The sequence below is a fragment of the Myotis lucifugus genome, unplaced genomic scaffold, assembly GCF_000147115.1.
Source record: "Myotis lucifugus unplaced genomic scaffold, Myoluc2.0 scaffold_1, whole genome shotgun sequence".
NCBI lineage: Eukaryota > Metazoa > Chordata > Mammalia > Chiroptera > Vespertilionidae > Myotis > Myotis lucifugus.
This window is the reverse complement of record NW_005871049.1, coordinates 11,496,515-11,521,335: the sequence shown is the minus strand read 5'-3', so window position 1 is coordinate 11,521,335 and position 24,821 is coordinate 11,496,515. Positions and strand designations below refer to the sequence as shown.

Here is a 24,821-nt window from a genome sequence, read left to right as displayed (position 1 = left end):
TATCCATGTTCCAAAAGAAGATGCTAAACCATCTATGTGGGACTTTATAGGACGTGCATGTTGGTTGGGAAGGTGATTTCCTCTCACTTCAGATGCAGTAGGAGGAGCTCTAAAGAAACCATTCAGAGAGCTCGAGGAACACTAAGGATGGGCACTTATGGCTGAGAAATCGAAAGATGGGCATCAACTTAAGAATATGGTTGGATAAAGTACAGGGCTAGTGTTGGAATGGTTGGTGTGTGTTAGGGTTGAATTGCTTCTTCTCCAAAAGCTATATTGAAGTCCCAACCTATAAGTATAACTTAATTTGGAAATGGGATCTTAATAATTGTGGATATAATAAAGTCAAGGTGAGGTAATACTTAAATAGAGTGGGCCCTAATTCAATAAGACTAGCATCCTATAAGAAGAGGAGAAGAGACAGAGGCACACAGGTAGAAAATGGCCATATGATAACAGAGGCAGACATGGCAGTGATATAGCTACAAACCAAGGAATGCCAAGGATTACTGGTGGATAGCAGAAGGTAGAAGAGGCTAGGAGTGATTCTCCCCTGCAGGATTCTGACTGAGCATGGTCCTGCCAACACCTTCACTTTTGGACTTCTAGTCTCCAGTACTGTGAGACAACTAATTTCTATTGTTTTAAATCACCCAGCTTGTGGTACTTGGTTACAGCAGCCCTAGAAAACTAATACAGCGTGTAGCAGCACTCCTAAAGACAGCAGTTAGGCAGTTTCCCACGGACAAACTGTGAGCCATAAGAGAGAAAAAGTGGTAGAGGCTCAATTTAGATTTTGTTCAAGTGGACTGCTTGAAAGGACAGGGACAACTCAGCAGAAAGTATACAGCCAGATGCCCAAGGGCTTGAGAAGAGTTCTGAGCAATCATCTAATGATTGCCTGATTGAGAACTGCTAGTGGAAGGTTTTCTGATGAAGATTTCCCAAGAACTCATGAATGTTTCCATGAAAAACAGGGTCTGCTTTAAACCTCAACAGCCACATCAGGACTTGTTATGTGAGAACTCTCCTGACCTTTTTCCTATCCTATCTCCTCTGTTTAGATCCTGGAGAGGTAACAGATCAATAGTGGCAAGTTGAGGGAAGAAAGATTGAATACAAAGAAGAGCAAAAGGGAGGGAGACATTCATTCTAGCTTCCTCTACTGTGAGTGGTCAGTAGGAGTCAGGGGAGAAACTTTAGCACTGAATTTAATACAGAGTTGGTATTAAACTGGGCAAGACATAGTCATTAATGTACCAGAACTATCTTGGAGACATAAGGATATTTTTAATTATGTAAGGTTTATCAGATAAACCATGGGACCTTCCCTAGATTCCATTCATATAAGCTGGGAGTGTGGGAGGGGTGCAGTTTTGAGTAATCACCTTTAAGTGGATATGGACAGGCACACTTGATAAAATAATGATATTGCTTTCCATTACACCCTAGGAGTCATGTGCATGCAATGTATTAGACACTTTAAACACTTTATAGGAAAAACTCCTTAAGACACATTTATTTTACTCTCAAAAGAGGTCTATGAGAAAAGTGGGACAGATATTAGTGATAAATAAACTGAAAGACAGAAACAGACTGTCCACACCATGACATGGAAATGTTCTTTCTCTCTGATTGATTTCAGTGATAGTTATTATAGGTATTTTTATCTCTCTCCATTAGTAAGCACAATATTTTAGAAAATATTTAGGTTTTGTGTGTGTGTGTGTGTGTTTTTAACTAGAAATTCAAATAGTCATATTTGACCCAAAGAAGGAAAAGAACACTTCTAGGAGATCTACAATGTCTTTAAACTTGAAGAATTTTTACCCTCTGGGTGAAAGTTCTCTTTGTGACCACTTTTCAAGATTGGAGTTGTATGTTTCTAATTATTAAATTTTTGTGTCCTCTTGAGTGAGCAGTCTACCAACTATCACAGCCTTACTAAATACAATGTATATTTTTACATCATGTTTTTATCTATTTCATTAACATATAATACATTGCACATATATGTACAATTTGATGAACCTTGATATATGTATTCATTCACTTTTGAAACATCACCACAATAAAGATAATGAACATACTGGTCAATATTCAAAAAGTGAATACTTCCCTTTTGTAGTCCTTCCCTACCACTTTTATTTTATTTTATTTTTTTTGGTGGGAAGATTTTTATTTCAATTTTAATTTCTTTAGTATATATAAGGCTACTTAGACTATTTCTTCTTGATTAAGTATTGGTGGTTTGGGTCTTTTAAAGAATTTTTCCAGTTTATCTAACTTGTCAAATGTATTACTATATAATTATTATAATATTTCCTTGTGATTCTTTTAGTATCTTTAAAATCTATGATATCAGCTCTCATTTCTGCTATTGATAATTTATTTCTTCTCCCTAGTCAGTATGGTTGTTGGTTTATAGATATTATTAATCTAAAATAACCAGAATTTGGTTTCAACAATTGACTTTTTCCTATTTATTTTAGATTTCTCTTTCATTGATTTCCACTCTGATCTTTGTTATTTTATTTTCTCTGATTACTTCAGATTTAATTTATTCTTTTTCTTCAGGTGAAAACCAAGACACTTCTTTTTTCCTTATATAGGCATCTTAGTGCTATAAATTTACCTCATGTATTATTTTGGCTGCATCTCAAATTTTGATATGTGTGTTTTCATTTAGTTAAAAATACTTTCTAATTGCGCTTTTTTTGTTTTGTTTTGTTTTTGTCCCATGGGTTATTTTGTTTCCAAATATTTAGAGATATTTTCAGAGATCTTTCAGTTATTTGTTTCTAATTTAATTCCATCAAGGCAAGAGAAGATATTCTGTATGACTTGAACTCCTTTTAGCTTGTCCCAGCTTTCCTCTCCCTAAGTTATGGCTTAGAAACTCTCTTTAGGGAGTTAGTTGAAACATTATTATTTATATTCAATTTTGTAGGGATCACTATCATTTGTTGTGAAGGGAGATAAAACTTTCCTCTTTTTTCTTAGGGTCTCCAGCTGGGCCTGAGAATTAAGTTGCCATAAAACAGATTAACAGGAGAAAAGCTTAGAAAATTTATTTATTTATTTTTCTCTTGAGGCATTAATAGGAAAATAAAGGCCCCAGAAGTAGTTAGGCCTAAGTGCTTATATACTAGATGGAACAAAGAGTGGTAATTGTGGAAAAGTACTTAACATATGAGGAGGCTAAGGGAAGGTTAGGGTTATTTTAACAAGGTTTGTTTATACAGATTTCTCTTGGCCTTGACTCCCTGTCTTTCATGATACAAATGTTCTTTACCTCCTGTCACAGTGAGGAAATCTTTCTCTTGGGATTTTTATCTATTGCTCTTAGAAAATAAAAAGGAGGCCAGCATGTCCTTCCTGTATCCGCTGTTATTTTAATGCCTTTAGGTAAAAATTGTCAATATACCAAACCGGCACAATTTGACATAGGATGCTCTGAACCCCTTTAGTTCAGATTCCCTAATTTCCAATGTCTTAAGAATTGTTGTTTTATATATGTTGTCCAGATTTTCAGTTGTTTCAGACAGAAAGATAAATATGGCCCCTGTTACTCCATCTTGTGTAGAAGTACAAATTTACATTTAAGTTAAATTTAAGTTAAATATTATTTTTATATGCTTTTATTGAGCTAGTATATCTGAGTTCTTGATTTAGCTCTGTCTCTATAAACAAAACACTGACAAAGTAACAGGAAGAATCTATATAAAGTGGGTAAAATATGTGAGTTTAGAAAAAAGATAGTGGGCTTCATCAAGTGTATAGAATCAGACCACAAAATGTTGAGAGAGAGAGAGAGAGAGAGAGAGAGAGAGAGAGAGAGAGAGAGAGAGAGAGAGAGACTAATCAGATTCCTAAGGTTACCATGAGTGTAAAACCATAAAGACATAGTGTATAACAGACAGCTCAAGCTGAGACCTAAGGTTCTAGTTTTTCTGCTGCCACTGTGCAATATTGGTAAGTGACAACTTATCTAAGTATCATTAATATAAAATAATATGTTGGATTAGAAATAGATTTCTGGACAGCATTCATAGAGACTCTGATCTAATACTAGGTATATTTGAGTTGGGGCTCTAAAATCTCTATTTTTATAAAGCTCCATTCAGGTTATAAAGAAGCAAAACTAGTTTAGGGAACCACTAGTCTAGATCTCTTAAATTACTTTTCAGCCTCAGCCTTATCTGTATTTAACTTTAGTAATGATACTAATAGCTACTCTTTGTTTAACACTTTTTTAAAAAATATATATTTTTATTGATTTCAGAGAGAGAGATAGAAACATCAATGATGAGAGAGAATCATTGATCGGCTGCCTCTTGCATGCCCCCCACTGGGGATCGAGCCCGCAACCTGGGCATGTGCCCTTGACTGGAATCGAACCTGGGACCCTTTAATCCGCAGGCCGATGCTCTATCCACTGAGCAAACCAGCTAGGGCTGTTTAACACTTAACATGCATTGCCTTGGGTACCTTACATCCATATCCTCTAATTAAACAATCTCTCACAGTGGATCTTATTATCCTCATTTTCTGAAAGTTGACATTTCTTTCTTTGGAAGACTCAGTAATTTGCCCAAGGCTACATGTGGAGTCTACCTAGAAAATGATGAACTTAGATTTTATTTGCAATCAGAACTGTGCTTTTTCTACTTATCATGGTACCTTAAAAAAGACTTTCCTCCATATATCCTTAATTGTTTTAACAGTATTGGTTGATTTCAGTCAAATGTGTCAAAGGTAAAATATTATTTTGTAAAAAAAGAGGTATATAAACTTTATAAAACAGAAGCATGAGTAGAAGTGATCTGTAGATAATGGTCAAGTAATTTTAAGATACTAGTACTTGAACACTTATTTATATTAGGCTAAGAGCTGTATTAGATTATTTTAGAGATTTTGCACATTCTAGGGTTTCTAAGTGAGAATTTGTCCATTTTTTTAGTGATATTATAAATTAAATGCATGTATTAACTTAAGCCCTTCACAATACAGTGGAGAGGATCAATGGGGAAAACAGGGGGACATCTGTAATACTTTCAGCAATGAAGATAAATTTTAAAAAAAACCAACAATACTTTATGTTCTTAGGTGATTTATATGTACTTACTATTTTCATTTATCTTTTCCCTTCAAGCCTCTTCCACTTACCATTCCTTTATTTTTTTCTACTAGTTTCTATCTTTTTCTTTTTGACCATTTTTTCCTCTTTCATAATTCAAGACAGTGTTTATAAGAAGTTCCTTCTAGGTGCTTATTTCTCTTTTTCAATTTTAAAACACTTATTTCACATTGGAAATGGGTAGAGATATTCAAATCATTCAGATTTGAAAAGAAGTGAATATGTTATACGGTTCAGACATGAATAAATAGCCTTTAACACTGTGGTTCAGGTAAAGTAGAAAAAAGAGGTTGTATTTCAGAAGTTCTACCAGGGTTCTAGGAAGAATAAAATTAATCAAAATAAAATAACCTCCTCCCTTCCCTCCCCCCGCTTCCCTTCCCCACCCCCATTCTTTTACCCTGCCCAGATTTTTAAAATGACTTGAATCTTTATGTGTAAAGTGCTTTCAATATTTGGGAGGTGGGGATGCTTTGAATAGAGGTCATTGGTTTAAATTCTATACATTCCCTCCATTTCCTACCCTTTGTGTCTTCCCTCCCTCTATTTAATTGGAGCTTTCCTCAAATTTAACTGATCTGAATGGAGTTACAGAGTGAAATTAACCAATTCCCTTGAAAGAAGTGGGGGTAGCAATACTTTAGAAAGCTTGTTAATTTCTCTTTTTCACACTGCCTCCCAGCCTGCTCTCAGGCCCCACTTGGAAGCCCTGGAGAAGGGAAATTAACAAGTCCCCTGAAGCTGAACCACTACAGCCTTTCAAGGGAATTGGTTAATTTTACTTTGCTGCTCCATTTGGAGCAGCTGGGGGTACTGGTCTTGAGGGAAATAATAGGACCTAGTGCTTGAAATCCCTTGCATTTTAAAATAAAATTCTATTAAGTTTGCTTTATCAAACTCAAAAATAGTGTTCCCATATGCCTGCTATACTGGTTTACACACTGGCACAAAGTATTTGTATTTTTTCTTCAATTTTCATTTCTCAAGCCAGGTTAAGATGATCAAAATTTTTTTGATTCCTAGTACTTAACTGAATAGATTTCTTTCCTCAGTGTCCAATGATTTAACTTATCAGTAAGCAACAAAGTTAAAATGTTTCTAATTCTAGTACAGTTCTGACTAGAATGCCCTTTCCTCCCTTCCCCTTTAAGAATCTAATCTATTTTCTTGGGTCTTGGTTAAGGAGACCCAGTCATGGTCTCTTAAGGCACGAGCTGTCTTCATCAGGCCTGTTTCCAGGCTTCACCCAGAGAGCATCATACTAGTAGAAAGGACACAGAGCCCCTGGTAGCTGTTAAAATCCTCTCATTCCTAAATTCTCTTAACACTCCATACTAGCTCTTAAATTCACAACCTCTCTTTCCCCAGGTTAATATATTCATTGAACATTAACAGTTTTAAAGTATACTCTTGGGGCATCCCACCATTAACCTCTTTACTTTCTGAATCTTAACTATTTAGTTCTTCTCATTTCCTCTCAAAGATGTTTTAATGATGGCACTTCATCTTTTTCCTTACGGTGACTGGATTTCCTTAGTTCCCACTCGTGGAGAAGTTTCATAAAAATCTTGCTGGGAGTCACAAATGAATTGCTTTTTCTCTTTCTATGTATGACCCTTTAATTAGTCCCAGAATAATGAGAGTGAACTTGAGATGGGCTTTCGAAAGTTAACATTCAAAAATATCACAGTGTTTCAAGTAACTCTCCTGTTACCCACAGGCATTCCTAGCAGCCAGAAGTGGATGCTTCTTTTTGATATTAATTTACAGGCATTTCTGTGGATCATCAATTATTGTTGAGTGCTATTGTGATGTGAATGTATTTAAAAAGTATTCCTTTTGTAAATCATGGAAAACTCTGGTTTGGACATAGAGCCTCTAACAAGTACATCTGTTCTCATTATCCCAACATCTACCTGGACTTGTAAAGATATTGCCGGTTTATGACGCATCACAGTATCCTGCTCTACTTCCTCTTGTTCTTCAACATAAAGCTGCCATTTATACTAATGCAAGCAGGATAAGATTGTCTTGTAGATCCAATTCATTTAAAGAGAACACTGCTGCAGACGCCAATGTGCTTTTACTGCAGGTCTCTGCCTGAATTAGAGTATTATGCCCAAGTTAGAAGGATGAGGTACAGATGTACTGTACCCATAAAATTACCACTCACTCCTAAAGGGTTAGAGACTTAAATATCAAGATACTCGTAATGTGAATGGAGAAAAAAATGCTGTTTTTATACTTTCTCAAATGAGGCCATAGTCTTCAACCATCTACTAGACTGCCTTAAGTGGACAATAAGAAGAATAATAAACCATGGTTCATTTTAGATGTTAGCCCACATCCAAATACCTGAATGACCTTCTCTCAAAGCTGTTTCAAATAAATGGTGTATAAAATACATACCTAGAGAGTCATAAACGGCCAAGGTGATATTTGAGGCCTTATGGGAGATACTCATTTCAAAAATTCCATGCTCTGTCACCTTTAATGATCTCTGGCTCTTCATTTAGATGAAAGTTGGTTTTTTAATGAACAAATGCCTGAACTAGTGTAGATGGTATTCTTATTATGGCCATATATTTTGGAGGTGGGATAGAGAAGAAACTGATATAAGAAGGCATCAGAACCTGGCTCAGTGGTTGAGTATCGACTTATGAACCAGAAGGTCATAGTTTGATTCCTGGTCAGGTTACATGCCTGGGTTGTGGGCTCAGTTCCCGGTGCAGGGCGTGCAGGAGGCAGCTGATCGATGATTCTCTCATCATTGATGTTTCTGTCTCTTCCTTTCCCTTCCTCTCTGAAATCAATAAAAAACTATATATTTTTAAAAAGGTGTCAGAGAAGTAAAAGAATCTCTGGGAGATGAAGGGTATCATTATCTCTATCAAAATGATGCTACATTTTGTGGGATAATGGTGCCTGTGGTCGTGACGGCTGGTTGATGAACGAAGCCTGACATTTTGTAACAATAAACTTTGGGGAGACTGGGTTTATCTGAGTGTTTGCTTGGCTACAACTCTGAGCTGATGGGCCACGTAGTCCAGCTCATAATCAAGGTGTGTGTATCCTCTCCTGTCAGTTCTGTAGTTTTAAAACAATGCTGGGGCCATCTGAGATATTCCAGGAAGTGCTGGTCAAGTAAATGGCACCTAGACCTTTTGAAATGTCTTGGATTATTGCAGTTAGGGAAGGAAGGAGAAAGAATTTATAAATAATGTGTCAGGTTTCCCCTGATTATCTTGGCTCAGAACTATCCCCATGGAGGTAGTCTAGGTGGAGTTTAAGACACCCCTGTTTTCCCAGTCTTGACTCACAGCCTCAGAAATTTCTGGACTCTGCTGGGATCCTGGTAGGAGTTAAATATAAATAGTGCAGCAGCATGGGGGGCTTCTATGTCAGGTAGCAAGAGGACTTCCACTGTCATTACATCTGCTTCAATTGGCTTGAATCATGGAGCAAAGGGACCATGGTGCTTGACTGTGACTCCTAAACAGCTCTGTTCCGTATGGAAGCATCTCTCTTTTTATACTGAAACAGCATATTGGGAACTAAGGGCTCTAGCTTATGTTAACAACTTTAAGCACACTTGAAAAATCGTATTTGGTAAGTCTTTGGGCTTTGAAGGTAGCCAGATACCATCTTAAAACACATTATGCCAAATGACTTGATAGTAATTATACCTAAAAGTATTAATGGCTTTTTCAAGCAAATATATTTGCTTTATACTAGATAGGGATGCCAGACTAGCCATAGTGCGGCACAAATGGCATGTGATAATTGCTTTAATAAAACTCCACATGGCTTACTTGTCTCCTAGGTATAGCGTAAACCTGTATGTCTACTTTTAGCATATTGTTTCAGCATTACACTTGTTTTCTGCATCTTTTAGAATTCTTTGGAAAAGTTTGCATAATTTTTTTTATTTGCTTTAGAAGACCAGAAGGTAAGAAAGTTAGCTTCTGGGAATTCCTTTAGGAACTCCAGGTCCACATAATATTTATCAAGCAAGTTATATATCTAGTTCAGAATCCTGCCATTTTGTTAACGTGTAGAAAGAAATGAGCAGATAGCAAATACTTTAGCCGTACACTTTATTTCTCATTCTGATTGTGTTTGTAACCTATGCTGTCAGGAAAATGAAAGCAGGGGTCTACCAAAGGTATTGGCTTTAATTCACAAGTGATGAGAAGGGAAGAGTTAATGGAATTTTTTTATTTTTTTTTAATGCTGGCTAGGGCTTTTCTACTGAACAGCACTACATTGTCTGGGAGCAACAGCTTGTGAATATTAAAACAGGACCATTTTGTCTTGTCCTGTTGCCATGGAAGATGAGAAGGTGAATTTGGAAAAGCAAACACAAAAGGTCTTGAAGAAATTAGATTGTGTAGAAGAAGGCAATTGGCCCAGGGGTATTTTTTTCTTGCCCAAACTGTGTGTGCAGGCTGGGAGGCTACAATGAGGTGAAACTAGTATGTAACTGGTGTCTACACTGGGTCAGTCCTTTCATTGGGTATTATTGCCAGTGAAATATATAAGGGCAGTCACATTTTCAAGCACTTAGTGCACCAGCTTAGGAGCAATGCTAGTTCCTTTTTGCATTTATGTGGCCATATCTACCATTATTTCATCTTAGGGAAACATTTTTAAAGAATCATTGGATCAGAAATCTTTCTCTGTGTGATGCTCCAATAAAAATAAGTTCAAGCCCAGCCAGCATGGCTCAGTGGTTGAGTGTTGACCTATGAATGAGGAAATCACAGTTAATTCCCAGTTTGGGCACATGCCCGGGTTGTGGACTGGAATCCCAGTGGGGGGCATGTAGGAGGCAGCTGATCAGTGATTCTCTCTCATCATTGATGTTTCTATCTCTCTCTCCCCCCTTCCTCTCTCTAAAATCAATAGAAATATTTAAAAAGTAAGTTCAAGATCTCAATGTTTTACAAATCACAGTTTGTTTCTCACTGTTCTTGAAGATTCTAGGAGAGCTGTGACTCTTCATCATGTATCTTCTTCACTGGGGACCCAGTCTTGTGACGGGACTTGAGCAATAGCAGAGCCATGTCATGGCACTTAAAGCATCTGCCTACGTGTTATATAGTAAGTTACATGGTCACATGTGATATAAATAAGGTGGCAGTGGGCTATGCGTTTCCCAGAAGAAGCACTGTAAGTCACATGGCAAAAACTAGGGACATATAATCCTCTTTTGGAAAGGGGAATGAAACTGAGTAATTGAGATAAATAATGCCATTTTCATTATTCCTAGACTGTTTTTGAATGTTTATAGAAGTGATATGTGATACTTTGGAGGTTGTGGGTCTATTTTCTTAGGACGGGAAGATAGAGGTGTCTCTTGGTTCAATTCTATACAGTTTCGCAGTGCCCGGCACCATGAGTTATTGTAAAGATGAGGAAAAAAGATTTGCTTTTTAGAAGATTAACATCTAGTAATCTGCAATTATTCTTTCCATATCTCATTGTAAGAGTATATACTATGGTCTTTTAAAATTTGTTTGCATAAAAGATCTTAAATAATGTATGGATTTTAAAACTTGCTGGCATTTTTGTTACAGAGTAAATCCTGCATTCATGGGCGGGCGGTAGGGGCACCATTACTTAATGACCAGGTCAGGTCTTCTGACTGTTGGTTCCATGCTGTTTTCCACCATTCATGTTCCTTCTTACCCCAGGTACATTCTGGAGTTTCTCCTTTGATGCATGACCTTTCTTGGACTGAGCATTCACACACACATTTTCCTTCCTAGACTCCTCTTTTCCCCTCCTTTTCACTTGTGAACACCTACTAGCCCTTTAGGTCTCAGTGTAGAAATGCTTCCATTGCCAAGTCCTTCCTGACCATCAAAATTGTGGTTAGGTCCCCATCCTATCTACCCCCTTAATAGTCTATACTTCACCTATCATAGCACCAACACTTCAGTAATTGAGTGTCTACTTAGGTGTTTTTTATCACTAACCTGAAAACTCTCTGAAGATGGAAAGAACACCTATTTTGCTACTTTTGTAGTCCTAGTGTCTAGGACAGTCTCTAGGTACTTAACAGGGCACCAAAGTGTATTTTGAATCAATAAAATGAGTGAATAATCTATTCTCTATATATCCTTGCATGAGGATGAGGTTAATTTGTATTTACTCTAATAAACCCACAATGGATTTGCATTTAGAGGCACACATTAAGTTCCAAAGAGCTCCATCAGTAGACCATGCAGCTCTGCTTTTTGTGATAATATTTGACACTGAAGACTACATTAAAATTGATGTTGGTGTTTGTATAGATATTTTTAAACATTAAGTAAGCACACAATAGGGGAAACATTGCTATAAGTTATGAAATTTAGTAGCTCAAGAACGATATAGCCACAGTAAGCAATAGCAACTCTAGTTTTTGTTCAGGGGTAAATATGTAAAACCACCATGGCTGAATCTACTTCCAACTTATCTTTCTTCTAGAACTATCCTATATAATAAAAGAGAAACATGCAAATTAGCCATCCCTCTGCTATGCTCAAGCCACACCCATAAGCCACACCCACAAGCCAATCAGAGTGACTATGCAAATTAACCTGACAAAGATGGCGGTTGATTTGCATATGCAGGTGTCAGGTGCCCCAGGAGGCAACGGCGCCCATAGCCATGGGCTCCCAGGACCTTCACCAGCCCCAGGAGGCAAGGCCTTTAGCCAGACCCACAGGCTCCCAGGACCTTCGTCTGTCCGGGAGACGAGGCTGCCCGTGCCTAGCCACGCCCGCGGGCTCCTGGGACCTTGCCAGCAGAGAGTGGGAGGTTTGGAGGACTTGGCAGAGCAGGAGACCACTGGACATAGAGCAGAGCTAGAGAGAGGGCAGCTTGGAGGGCGAGGCTCCCTCTGTCACCCCAGCTTCCTCATCACAGCTGTGGAAACTGACAGCAGGGAGGAGGAAGTCTCACCCCCACAGAATTAGCCAGAATCAGCCTTTGGTCAGACAGCTCTCAGTGGCCTGACAGGAAGGACTCTCATTCACCTGCATCTCAGACCGTGACAGTAGAGAGGAGGGACTATGTCTAAAGAACAACTGTTGATACAACGTAGTTCTGCAGCCGAAAGATGCTGATGTTATCGACAGAAAATGTCTGCAGAGCAGCATGCTTCTAATCTTGAAAGAAGGCGGCGCCTGAGACAGGATGTATCTGACCACCAGCTACTGGAAAAACATCGCTCTGATGCCAAAAACACCGGCATTATCGACAGAAAATGTCTAAAGACCAACGTGCCTTTGAAATTGAAAGAAGGAGGTGGCGACAACAGAATATGTCCAGAGAATAGTCATCAACAAGTACTACCAATACTGGTAGGAACTGCCTTCTCAGCGAAAATGGAGTACATGAGGATGCAATTCTCGAACATAGTTGTGGTGGAATGACGAATTTTGCCTATCACTAAATTTCTCTGATGAAAAACCATCCGATGGGAAATTTACTCGATGTTGTAGCAAAGGGAAAGTCTGTCCAAATGATACACATTTTCCAGATTACCCAGCATATTTAAAAAGATTAATGACAAACGAAGATTCTGACAGAAAAATTTCATGGAAAATACTCGTTCCATAAATAGTTCTTTTGCTTTTGCTTCCATGGGTGCAAATATTGCATCACCATCAGGATATGGGCCATACTGTTTTAGAATACACAGACAAGTTTATCGCCGTACTGGAACTTTACATCCTTCGGATGGTGTTTCTCAGAAGTTTGCTCAACTCTATATTTTGGATACAGCCGAAGCTACAAGTAAAAGATTAGCAATACCAGAAAACCAGGGCTGCTCAGAAAGACTCATGATTAATATCAACAACCTCATGCATGAAATCAATGAATTAACAAAATTGTACAAGATGCTACATGAGGTAGAAAAGGAAGCCCAATCTGAAGCAGAAGCAAAAGGTATTGCTCCCACAGAAGTAACAATGGCAATTAAATACGATAGTAACAGTGACCCGGGTTGATAGAATTCTCCCTGTGTAACCGAGGTTGCTGTCATATTCAGAAACGAAGATGGAGAACCTCCTTTTGTAAGAGACTTGCTCATTCATTGTAAACCAGATCCCAATAATCCAAATGCCACTAAAATTAAACAAATCAATATCCTGTTTCCTACATTAGATGCAATGTCATATCATATTCTTTTCCCACATGGTGAAAAAGGCTGGGGTACAGATATTGCATTAAGACTCAGAGACAACAGTGTAATTGACAATAATACTAGACAAAATGTAAGGACACGAGTCACACAAATGCAGTATTATGGATTTCATCTCTCTGTGCGGGACACGTTCAATCCTATTTTAAATGCAGGAAAATTAACTCAACAGCTTACCGTGGATTCATATTCAAAAATGGAGGCCAATCAGATAAATTTAATCAAAGCAAACCAATCTAAGTTGAGTGTTGAAAAATATAGTGGTTTGGTGGATTATCTCAAATCTAGATCTGAAAATGACAATGTGCCGATTGGTAAAATGATAATACTTCCATCATCTTTTGAGGGTAGTCCCGGAAATATGCAGCAGTGATATCAGGATGCTATGGCAATTTTAATGAAGTATGGCAAGCCCGATTTATTCATAACCATGACATGCAACCCCAAATGGGCAGATATTGCAAACAATTTACAATGCTGGCAAAAAAGTTGAAAACAGACCTGACTTGGTAGCCAAAGTTTTTAATATTAAGCAGAATGCTCTTTTAAATGATATCTGTAAATTCCATTTATTTGGCAAAGTAATAGCTAAAATTCATGTCATTGAATTTCAGAAACGCGGACTGCCTCACTCTCACATATTATTGATATTAGATAGTGAGTCCAAATTACGTTCCTCTAATTAATTCCCTTTCAATGTGCATGAATTTCGTGCACTGGGCTACTAGTAAAATACTAATTTATAAGTGACCTTAAAAATCTTTTATCCAATTTCCAAATATAAGAATTCCTGAATAATATCTGTGAACAGTGGCCCTCTAGCCACAATTTTAATTCTTCACAACTATCTCATCACCTTACAATCATTAGAAAACTCCAAATAGGAATAATAATGATGTCAACTACCTTACCCGCAGTCCTAATCTGTTCTGAGCCCTATGCTAGCTGTTGAGTATACATCATCTCATTTAGTTTTCACAGCAACCACATGAACTGGGTGTTAATATATTCATTTTACTAAAGGGTAATAGCCCAGGTAGAGAGAAATTATAAAACAAGTCCAAAGTCAATAGCTAAGAGTTACTAGTGGTGATATTTTCCATTCTTGTCTCAATAACTGCAAGACCTAAGGCCTTTTCATAGAATATTAAACAGGCTCTCAAAGAAAGCATTTCCTTATATATAATTAAAATGTCTTATTTCCCTACCTTCATATATTCATTTTAGTTTTATTTTTTAAAGCAGTCCAGAAAAATCTCATCCTTCTTTTTCAGCCCCATTTTTCAGAAATTTGAAAATAGCTATTATATATGCCCTACCACCTTTTTAACTAAAATCAGACATCTGTTATGAATTTTATAACATCATAATATGTCCTTCTAAAATTCATGTGTTGAAGTCTTAACCTCCAGTACCTCAGAATGTGACCTTATTAGGTGATAGGGTGTCTATAAAAGTAATCAATTTAAAGTGGACCCTACTCCAATATAACTGATGTCCTTATAAAATGGACATTTGGGGCAGAAACATGCACAGAGGGAATGTGATGTGAAGATGCCACGTGCAAGCAAAGGAGAGAGGCATGGAACGGATCTTTTCCTCACAGCCTGGAGAAGGAACAGCCCTGGCAACAACTTGATTTCAGATATCTAGCTCCCAGAACTGTGAGACAATACATTTCTGTTGTTTCAACCACCCAGTTTGTGGTGACACTTTGCTGTGGCAGCCCTAGCAAACTAATATAACCTCCAGAGATTATTCAGCCATCTTTCATAATACCATTATCCTTGTGGCTTTTGTGTCAATAACCCACTGGAAATCTGATGCCAAGATTAAATAGTTTATTTCAGATATGATTTGACAAGTGAACAGAAGAGAGGACTGGTTAGTTTATTTATTTCTTTTTCTAGTTACCATTCCTCAACAAACACAATTCAAGTTGCATTGAGTTTTAACAGCAAAACTATTAACTTACAGTGAGAGTCTGCTTTTTAGACTTACAAATGAAGCTTTGAAACCCTTGAGGGAGGGAATTTTTTCTGCAAAGTCAACAGCTAATTCATCATAGATCCAAAGTTTGAGGAAAAAAATTCCTATTTTTCTCCACCTTTTTTCTTTAATGATATGAAAATGTGTCTTTTGTAATCTATCTCATTTCAGACCACTAATCTGAGGATAGTCAAAATGACAATGTGTTTGCAGAATAAGGGAAGGCATTTGTAAAAGGAGTGGCTAGTGAGCAAAGGTATCTGCCACAACTATAACAGGGCTTGTTCAGTAAACATATTAAAAGGAGCATTTCTAATTAAATATGTACTCAATAATATTAGATTGCAAATTGAATGGGTATTCTTAAGGAAGTATTACCTTTCCAAGTCAAGGATTACAGTTGAGAAGGGATATATATAAATCATGATGTTGACCCTCTCTTTGTAGGTAATGTACCTTGAATTGTTTCCATAAGGGCAGTCATACATTTTCCCTCAAATCTACCCACATTTTTTACACACCCACAAATATACATTACACATTTTTTCTATCTATCTACCCTCCAGCACAGAGATAGGATAACATTTTCAGCAATAATTTTTCTTCTCTTGCAAAAATAGGTAACTGACATGAGTATTAAGCATATGACATTGACTTAGTGATCAAAATGAGCTAATAGATCAGATTTCAAAAACATTCCATATAGAAACACTTATGGAATCACAGGCCTTATTTTTACAGGCATAGTCACATACTTACACCCAAAGGATGGACACAGGTTATAAAAATTCAAAATAATGTGACATGGCATGCCAATAAAGCCTCATTTCGGGGCATGAACCAATGCAGATCAAAGGTTTTCATTTTCAAATTTTTAAGAGGCACTGTTTGAGAGCCATTATTTGAAAGCACATTGGAACGACTTGTCAGTTGGGTTGATGCTGTTGTTACAGAGTAATGCCATCTTATCCCTTACACAGGTCTCTGTGATTCACACTGCCATCCTGTTGGTCTCTGTGATTCACACTGTTGGTGACATCAGCGGTTAGGATGACCTTAGTGCCATTATTTTAACATTCACTGTCACACTTTAGAGCTCTTTTACATCTTATAGCAATGTCATATAAGTATTTACTAAATGTTAAGGCTTGTGCTAACACTGAAAAACACTCTTGAATATAAAGTATGTTAGAAAGGATATTAAATGTAATATAAGGTATGCAGAAGTCTGAGGCAGGTAGACTTCCAGGATGGCTGCCAGTGAGCCCACTAGAAAGTCCCATAGCGTTATGTTCTCTCCCCCCCTTGAATGTGGGCTGGACCCACTCACTTCTAGTTAATAAAATGTAATAAAAGATAAGATGTCACTTCTAAAATTGTTACAAAACACTGACTTCAGTCTCTATCTTGCTCTTGCTTTGCTCTAGCCCTTTCTCCCTTCCTCTGTCTCTGTCTTAATCGCCTTCTCTTCTTGCTTGCCTGTTTTTGATGAAGCAAGCTGCCATATTATGAGGCTCTCTATGGAAAGGCCCATGTGGCAAGGAACTCTGGCCAATGGCCAGTGAGGAAGTGGGGCCCTCAGTCCAACAGCCCACACAGAGCTGGGTCCTGCCAACAGCTGTGTTCCAGGGAAGCATAGTAGCTCGTCCTTCCCCAGCTGGGCCATGAGATGATTGCAGTTTCTCTCCACACTTTGATTGTAGCTTGATGGGAGAGACCCAAGACCCTGCTAAGCCATGCCCAGATTCCTGACAGACAGAAACTTGAGATATAAGTCTTATTGTTTCAAGCTACTAAGTTTTGGGGGTAATTCATTCAATGAGCATATAACCATCATGTTCTGCTTTGCTGTGAATGTAGAAGAGCAGATTCTGTGAGATACAGGAGAATGCTGAGAAAAGTAAAAGCAGAAGTTAACTTCTCCATGAATGCATTTGTCCTCATTTGTATTTATTCCTGTGCGGGAAATTACTCTTAAATTGAGTGAGTTTGGAGTCACGTGTGATGTTCTAGAACACGCCTCCTCACTCTGTGTGACTCGATTCTATATATTTTAATTGTATTGCTCAGATTACAGAACCTTATTGTTATGTGTAATCTAAAAAGGTACTTTTGCTAGAACTTCCAGATATCCAAACGTCTTGTCCTTGAATGGTTGGTGATGATAATTTGAATCTTTCTTCAACTTAATGTGTCTGTAAACTATCGCAATAAACAACAAAATCTACTGAAAGGCTTAGTTTGTAAGACCCCTGCTCAGTAAGGCCAACTGCCTTCAAACTCAAACACTGTATTACCAAAGATAGGAAAAGCGTGGTGGTTTTGGTGAAGTCAACATTTTTGTTTGTTTTCAGCCTCATGTTTCTTTCATTTATGAGTTTGACTTTCTTTTTTTAAAAAAAAAATCTTTATTGTTGAAAGTATTACATATATTCCTTTCTGCCCCCATTGGCCTCTTCTAGCTTGCCCCTGCCCCCCACCCCAGGCCTTCACCACCCTATTATCTGTGTCCATGGGTTATGCATATATGCATACAAGTTCACTGGTTGATCTCTTTTCACCCACCCACTCTCCCCTGCCTTCCCTCTGAGGTTCAACAGTCTGTTGGATGCTTCCATGTCTCTGGGTCTATTTTTGTTCATCATTTTATTTTGTTCATTAGATTCCACATATGAGTGAGATCATGTGATACTTATCTTTCTCTGGCTTATTTTGCTTAGGATAAAGCTCTGACTTTCTTTGGAGGCTGCATGGACACTCTCAGGGCACCTGGATACAGGAATCAGTCATCATTAGTCCCGTTAGCAGAAACAGTTCTCAGTAAGTTGAGTTGAAAAAGTTACTATATCTGTAAGGAAGGGGATGCTTCATTCGGCCTTTCTGTGAGATGAGGCCTCTCAGATGTTTAATTCATACGCTAGCCTTCTGAGGTCAGGATTATTATCCCTTTTTAGAGGATCTGGAAACCAAGGGGAAAAGGTTGAGTAATTTATCCTAGGTCGCAGGAGGGATCAGTGTCTGAGCTAGGATTACAGTTCAGAAAGCCTCCAATTCCAAGACCTGTGCTCAGATTGCACTTATTTCAAGCTAACTTGGCCTACTTACAAAAGTCCTCCCTCCCTCCCTCTGCCCCCAGAGCCCTCCATTGAGTTTGAACTCTGTCAGCAAATGCCAAAGAGGTCTACAGACAGTCTAAAAAACATACCAGACATTGGCTGGTTGCAATTGGGATTCATTATAGCTTAACAGACAGTTTCTCCTCCAAAACAGGTTTTTTATACAGGGACATTGCAAGGTGGATTTTTTTTTTCCATGTAGAGCTATTAAAACATTTTAGTTTGCCTTCATTAGTCATCATTTTGTGCATCAGAACTCTAACAATTTAGGAGTAGGAAACGTTAGCAAAGGAAGCTGCATGTAATAACAAAGCACCAACACGTCCGTCTAAGCCTCCGCCATTTTCTCCCCCCGACTCTCTTCTTTCTGTTCAGAATTTTTCCCAAGAAGGGCTTCTACATCTACCTCCTACATTCATTTTGGTGTCTAGAGTTATTTGAAACAACAGAGAAAAGTGTGTGTGTTATATTATAGTTAATACTAGAGGTCTGGTGCACAAAATTTGTGCATGGGGGTGTGTGTCCCTCAGCCCAGCCTGCAACCTCTCCAATCTAGGACCCCTCGAGGGATGTTAGACTGCCCGTTTAGGCCCAATCCCACCAGGGCAGTCGGACATCCCTCTCACAATCCAGGACTGCTGGCTCCCAACTGCTCTCCTGCCTGCCTGATTGCCCCTAACCACTCCCTTGCTGGCCCGGTTACCCCTAATTGCCCTCCCTTGCCCTCCTGGTTGCCCCTAACTGCCCTCCCTTTCAGGCCTGGTCCCTCCCAACTGCCCTCCCCTGCTGTCCCAGTCACCCCTAACTGCCCTCCCCTGCTGGCCATCTTGTGATGGCCATCTTTGACCACATGGGGGCAGCCATCTTGTGTGTTGGAGTGATGGTCAATTTGCATATAACTCTTTTATTAGATAGGATATTGAAAGTAATAAAGTACCTGAACAGTGAGCAGGTGTGAAAGACAAAGGTAAGTTCAGCAAAATATCTAGAATGCTGGACTTCCAGGTGGAATACCTGGTTTTGCCTCTGCTTTTTGCCAGATTTATAAACTTGGGAAAATCACTTAGACTCTCTGAAGGCACAAAGAAAATCCAAATAGCACTTTCTCATTAAATAGTTCAGGGTGGTGGGAAAGATGGGTAGATAAGTTACTAAGCTATGATATAATGTAATTCGTACTATATTAGTGTTATGAACAAAGTGCTCAAGGAGCATCTAGGTAGGAACAGTCTAGCCCAATCTTGATTTTCACTGCAGACAGACAGAAATTATTTTAATTAGAAAGACCATCCCAGGCCTGAGCCAATGCACAGCCAATGTGAGAAAGGATAAGCCTGGAGGACTGGACCATTTGAATATCCAGACAGCTTGAGGGAAGTTACAGGGATGAAGAGGGAAAGAAAGGAGGGGGCAAATCTGGAACCAGGCTAAGATGGCTAAACTATCCTGTGAGAAGAAAGGAGCTCTTCATAAATATAGCCATTCATTCATTCATTCATTCATTCATTCAAAATCCAGGCATCATGATGGATATCTAGCAGAGGCACAGAGGTTAAAGACACAGTACCCACTTAGAAGGAGCTCTCAGTGTGGTGGCAAGTGAATAGACAATTACAGAACAGTAGCAGGTACCATGAAAGATCAGCCCACAGGAGCACAGAGGCAGAGGTAGAATATTTCATGTGGCCTGGAAGGGTCTGCACAGACTTCCTGGAAAAGGGGATCCCTCAGGGGAGTCCTGGTAAAGAAGTAGTAGGAGGGGAAGGAACAAAAAGGCAGGGAAGAAACTTGGGGCATAGAAACATTAAGAGGCATAGACATGAGGGTTCCTCTTAGCTCACCTCAGCATTGTGGGAAACATAAGATACCACAAGCCCATGATGCACGCAAGGGCTGCCAGTCAAGAACAGATTTAAATAGAGAAGAAGCAGCCATCCTTCCTGTGAGTTACAGAGAAACACCCTCGGATGCAGATGGCCTGTTATGCCCAGGATGTTTCATTGCTTGGGGTCAGGACAGTTGAATATTAAATTGTTAAATTAAGTTCTAATGATGTTTACCTCTTTTAATTGCTTTCCTGGTCAGGAAATAATTTATTATTCTCATCAAATTAGTTGTAAATTGAGAAACTAAGAGATAAGAAATTGAGGACGGGGCTTAAGAGAGCTGGTGCTGAAGGGAAAAAGAAACTTTGAGCAGAAAGGGGATGGGGATGGCAGACATATGTTTGCCTATTACACAGTCTCTCTGTGTGTGACTCCAATAAAAAATTAGCACAGGCAGTCAAAGGAGCTTTGAGTCCTATTTCATATAGTTAATTCTGAAGCATATATTTTATCTTCAATAATTCTTCCCAATATCATTGTCTATTCTTCAAAATTCTCTATTTCTTATTAAAAAATAACCACACTTTTCTCTTTTAGAGTGATAATTACTTTGAGGAAAGCCTATATTATTTATAGAGGAAGTACCATTACTATGGAAAGAAGCTCATAAATCTATAGATCACTGATATTGACAGTAAAATAATACATGTTTTAGCAATAATTTGGAAGAGTTGTATTTTTTTATCATCAGGTTTTTATTTAACAAATAAAAGTTCAGTGATCTAAATTCAGTAACTGACATTTACATATGTGTATTGGTCATCTACATTCCTTATTGGAAATCTTAAAATATTAAATACTGGTATTCCTATGGCAGATGTAGTAAAAGTATAAATCTATCCCTATCAAATTCATATCCATTAACATTTATGCACTATGTTTTCCTCCTTTGCTTTATACATGAACATTAATTTTTTTGCTGTAATTATTATTTTCTAAATTTTATGTTCAAGCTACTGGTGGATTGATTGGCTTCACTATTTCAACATTAAATATTTTGTACTAATGCCCTTCTTTTAGAGGCCTCTTTAAGATAAAGCAAAAGTTTTCACTATTACCTCAATTTTAATAATTCTTAGGAAGTTCAAAATTATGCTTTTCTCTACAATCACACATTGCAAGGACTGTAGTAATGTATCTACAGAGTTGTAAAATGGGAGAAAATGTGACCTTACTTAAAATAAGGGTTCTGCCTGTGATTCAGTGATTTGGTGAAACAAGTCTTCCAGACCCCACAAGGACAAATGCAGCACGTGAGCACCAGGAGCAGAAAGGAAATGGCACTAATTCATGCTGAAGGCCTTTATTGTAATCATCACAACTTAATTAAATTTACCCAAATATTCTGGCTATAGTAGGGAAAAGTTCATTATTTGGTTGCTTAATTTTAGAAAAGGTAAGTGGGGCCAAATATGAGGAAAAATTGAAATGAGAAGTTTAAAGAAGCTTTAAAATTCAGGAAAGCTGCTTAAAAACACCTTATTGGAAATCCAAGAGAAATAAGTGTCTAGCATATATTAAATAGTCCGAGCTATTAACAAAATCCCTGTATGGCTAGTTTATAAAGTAAAAAAGAATCACTCTTTGGAGGGCGGGCGGGGGGGGCAGAAGTGTATGAAAGATCAGCTAATTGAGGACAGAGGAGACTGTGAAATGTGACAGAGCATGCAAGCTAGAAACCAGATCAATCTATATTTCATGTGCTTATTTTTGTGGACACTATAAAGAATGTAGAAGGTATGTCTCTGAGCTAAGGGGTCTTATTATCTACTTAGGGAAATAAGATATACAATGGAAAACACTGGAGAACAGCATGAAGTGATAGGGGTTTAAGGACATTATAGTGTCATTTAAATCTCAGCTGCTAAAGCAAAGATCACTACATGCAGGGCATCAGGGAGACTCCCTGGAAGAGGCAGATTTAAGGATAGATTTTAAGGCGGTGTAGCATTTGATTTGATCAACAGGAGGAGAAAAACATTTGTGTCTCTGGGCCTTAAAATAAAAGGAAGTAGAAAACGTCTAACAAAATAATGAAAGATGGGAACATGCCACAAGTAGAACATTACATAGAAAACCAGAGGGCCAATATTCAGTCCATGAGCGTTTATTGGGTGTCATATGTGCTTGCTACAGGGGAGAAATATGGAACAATTTCGGCTTTCAAGAGGCTGTTTCTTGTGTATGAGAATATTTGAAGATATTTGTATCAACTTGCAATATAACATAAATATGATGTATGTTAATTTGTGTGGTATAACCCTGCATTTAATAGAGTTGAGGAAATGGACAAAGGACCAGAGTGAGAGCCAATGTTTTCAGGATGGGAATGTTGACCTGAGCTTTGAAAGATGGTTAGAGTTCCAGTATGTCACAAAGCAGAGGACATTTCCTGAAATTAGGTGAATTCGTTACTTTTCAGCTATTCTTGTGGGGATTGCCTGTATAGGGAATCTGAAATTACTTAGGTTGGAGTAGATGACTTTTTGACAAGTTTATGTCAAGTTCATATTTCCTATGGTAATTGTGTTTCTCTTTCATTTTCCTTTTGATTATAGTAGATGATGGACCTGCCTATCTGACCCTGTGACAAGGGAATTTCTAAGTTCTAAGGCTTTCTTGTATTGTTCAGCTGAGTCAGAGGGAAGTCATAGACTATAACAAGTATTGGGTTCTTTTTCTTATTCTTGTTTAAGTATTAAAACTTTTTAAAGCTGGAGTATTTGTTTTGCCATTATTATCATTATTTACCTTAAAATGTGTTTTCGGTAAAATTTGCCTGTATGATGTAGGCAATAGGAATAGAATCAGTATTTTCAGCAGATGCGTATTTTCAACAGGATCTGAAATACACACATTTATTCCATTTAAAAAGCATGAAAGACCTACTGTGTTCACAGCACCCCGGAGATGCCCTGTGGGAGAAAGTGAGATTGGGGTCACTGAAACCATAGGTGAGAAAGGTGTAGGTTCATGACTAAACTAACATTCTATTCCTAAGAAAACCTCAGATCCTGGTCAGAGTTTGGTCTTCAAGTACAAGACAGTGAAAAAAAGAAACACATTACCTATCTGAAGGCACTTCTGTTTTTATTCTAGCCTAAAGATATTTGTATCAACTTGAACATATTTCAGGAGGAGGGTTAAAACTGCTTGTGCTGGGCTAAAAATTATGGAAAGAAATTGTAACCATTCCCTTCCACATCCAGGTAGAGCTGAGTGGCTGGTGCAGCGGGGATGGTTGGTGAAATGATTGAGTTTATCAGTTATTTTGAGTGACAGTGACCTATTTTTTTCGCTTCATCGTGGACTTGCTCGGTCGGTAGTGCTGGACAGTGACTGGACTCCCTTCTGAATCAGGACTTGGAAAGTGCTTTTGTTTGTTCCCCCAACTGTTGACAAGCTGCTAAATATTATGGAGCATTAATAAAATACTCTGTAAGTAACCATACATTGCTTTAGATAAGGTCATTTTGAAGCATCAAGAAGACCTTTGGATTCTACTTACAGAAATAGTTAGGACCCAGAATTGAAAATGGCAGGCTTAGGGACTGGAAGCATCAGAAATGAAATCCCCAATCCACTACTTTTGCTCTTGGGTGAGTGGTTGACCTCTTTAGCCTGAAATTTCTGGACTACTAATTGACGCTAATAAGCCTATACTCATAGGCTTTTTAAGAGAATTACATGAGATAACCAATGCGACAGTCCATCTACCTCAGTGAATGCTCAGTAATTATTAGCTCCCTTCCCCTCCTCAACAAAGTATAGGTCATCAAAAACTGGGATTGTCAGCAGAAAGTGGAGGTTACTGCCAACAAATTCTAGCCTACAAATTCTAGATAATGAGAATGACATATGAAAGAGGCTATATTTAACTACTTTTGCCACTCATTTTTATAAATCATACGCTTCCCACCAAAACCTTTTGATACTTCAATGAAAGGTGAAAAGTTGTAATTAAATGGGAGGAGCTGTGCTTTTAGAATTAAGCATGGGAAAGCTTGTAAGAGCACAGATGGGTGAGTGTTAAGAATCCTATTTGCTAAGTGGCTCACTATGGATGCTTTGGGGAAAAGCTCTCTCATAATTTTAAACTATTTGTGATTTCCCCTTCAAAGCAAGATTTTCAAGGGGAACTGAATATAACCTCTGTCAAATTCCCCTAAGTATTTCATTTCTATTTTGTTTGCAAGTTTATTAATTATTGAATGTGGCTCATATTGATAATTATCCTGCATCTTATTTATTAATGACTCACTATTAAGCTAAACCTAATATCATCAGAGGTTCTCAGGTCTCTGTTTTTGCAGGTCATTGCCTCTTTCTCTTTGCAGGACTGAGCGCTGAGAGGGTTTCAAGGCTTTGGGGCTAAAGGTAGATGGGTCTGGATGGTGTGATTACCTACGACATAGTTCATTACCACTGATGGAGTCAGCCATGCAGCCAAAGAGCAAAAAGTGGGCCCGCGAAACACTGAACTAATAGGCAAT

General features: G+C 38.1%; 1 long non-coding RNA gene across 1 annotated transcript in view; it reads right to left on the bottom strand.

The window, feature by feature from the left end:
* Positions 1–23,085: 23,085 nt before the first annotated feature.
* The window catches only part of LOC111825849, a 42,571-nt gene continuing 40,835 nt past the window's right edge, over positions 23,086–24,821 (bottom strand). Inside the window, exon 4 of the long non-coding RNA XR_002829050.1 lies at positions 23,086–23,171. This is a non-coding gene — a long non-coding RNA (uncharacterized LOC111825849). The remainder of the gene's footprint in view (positions 23,172–24,821) is intronic.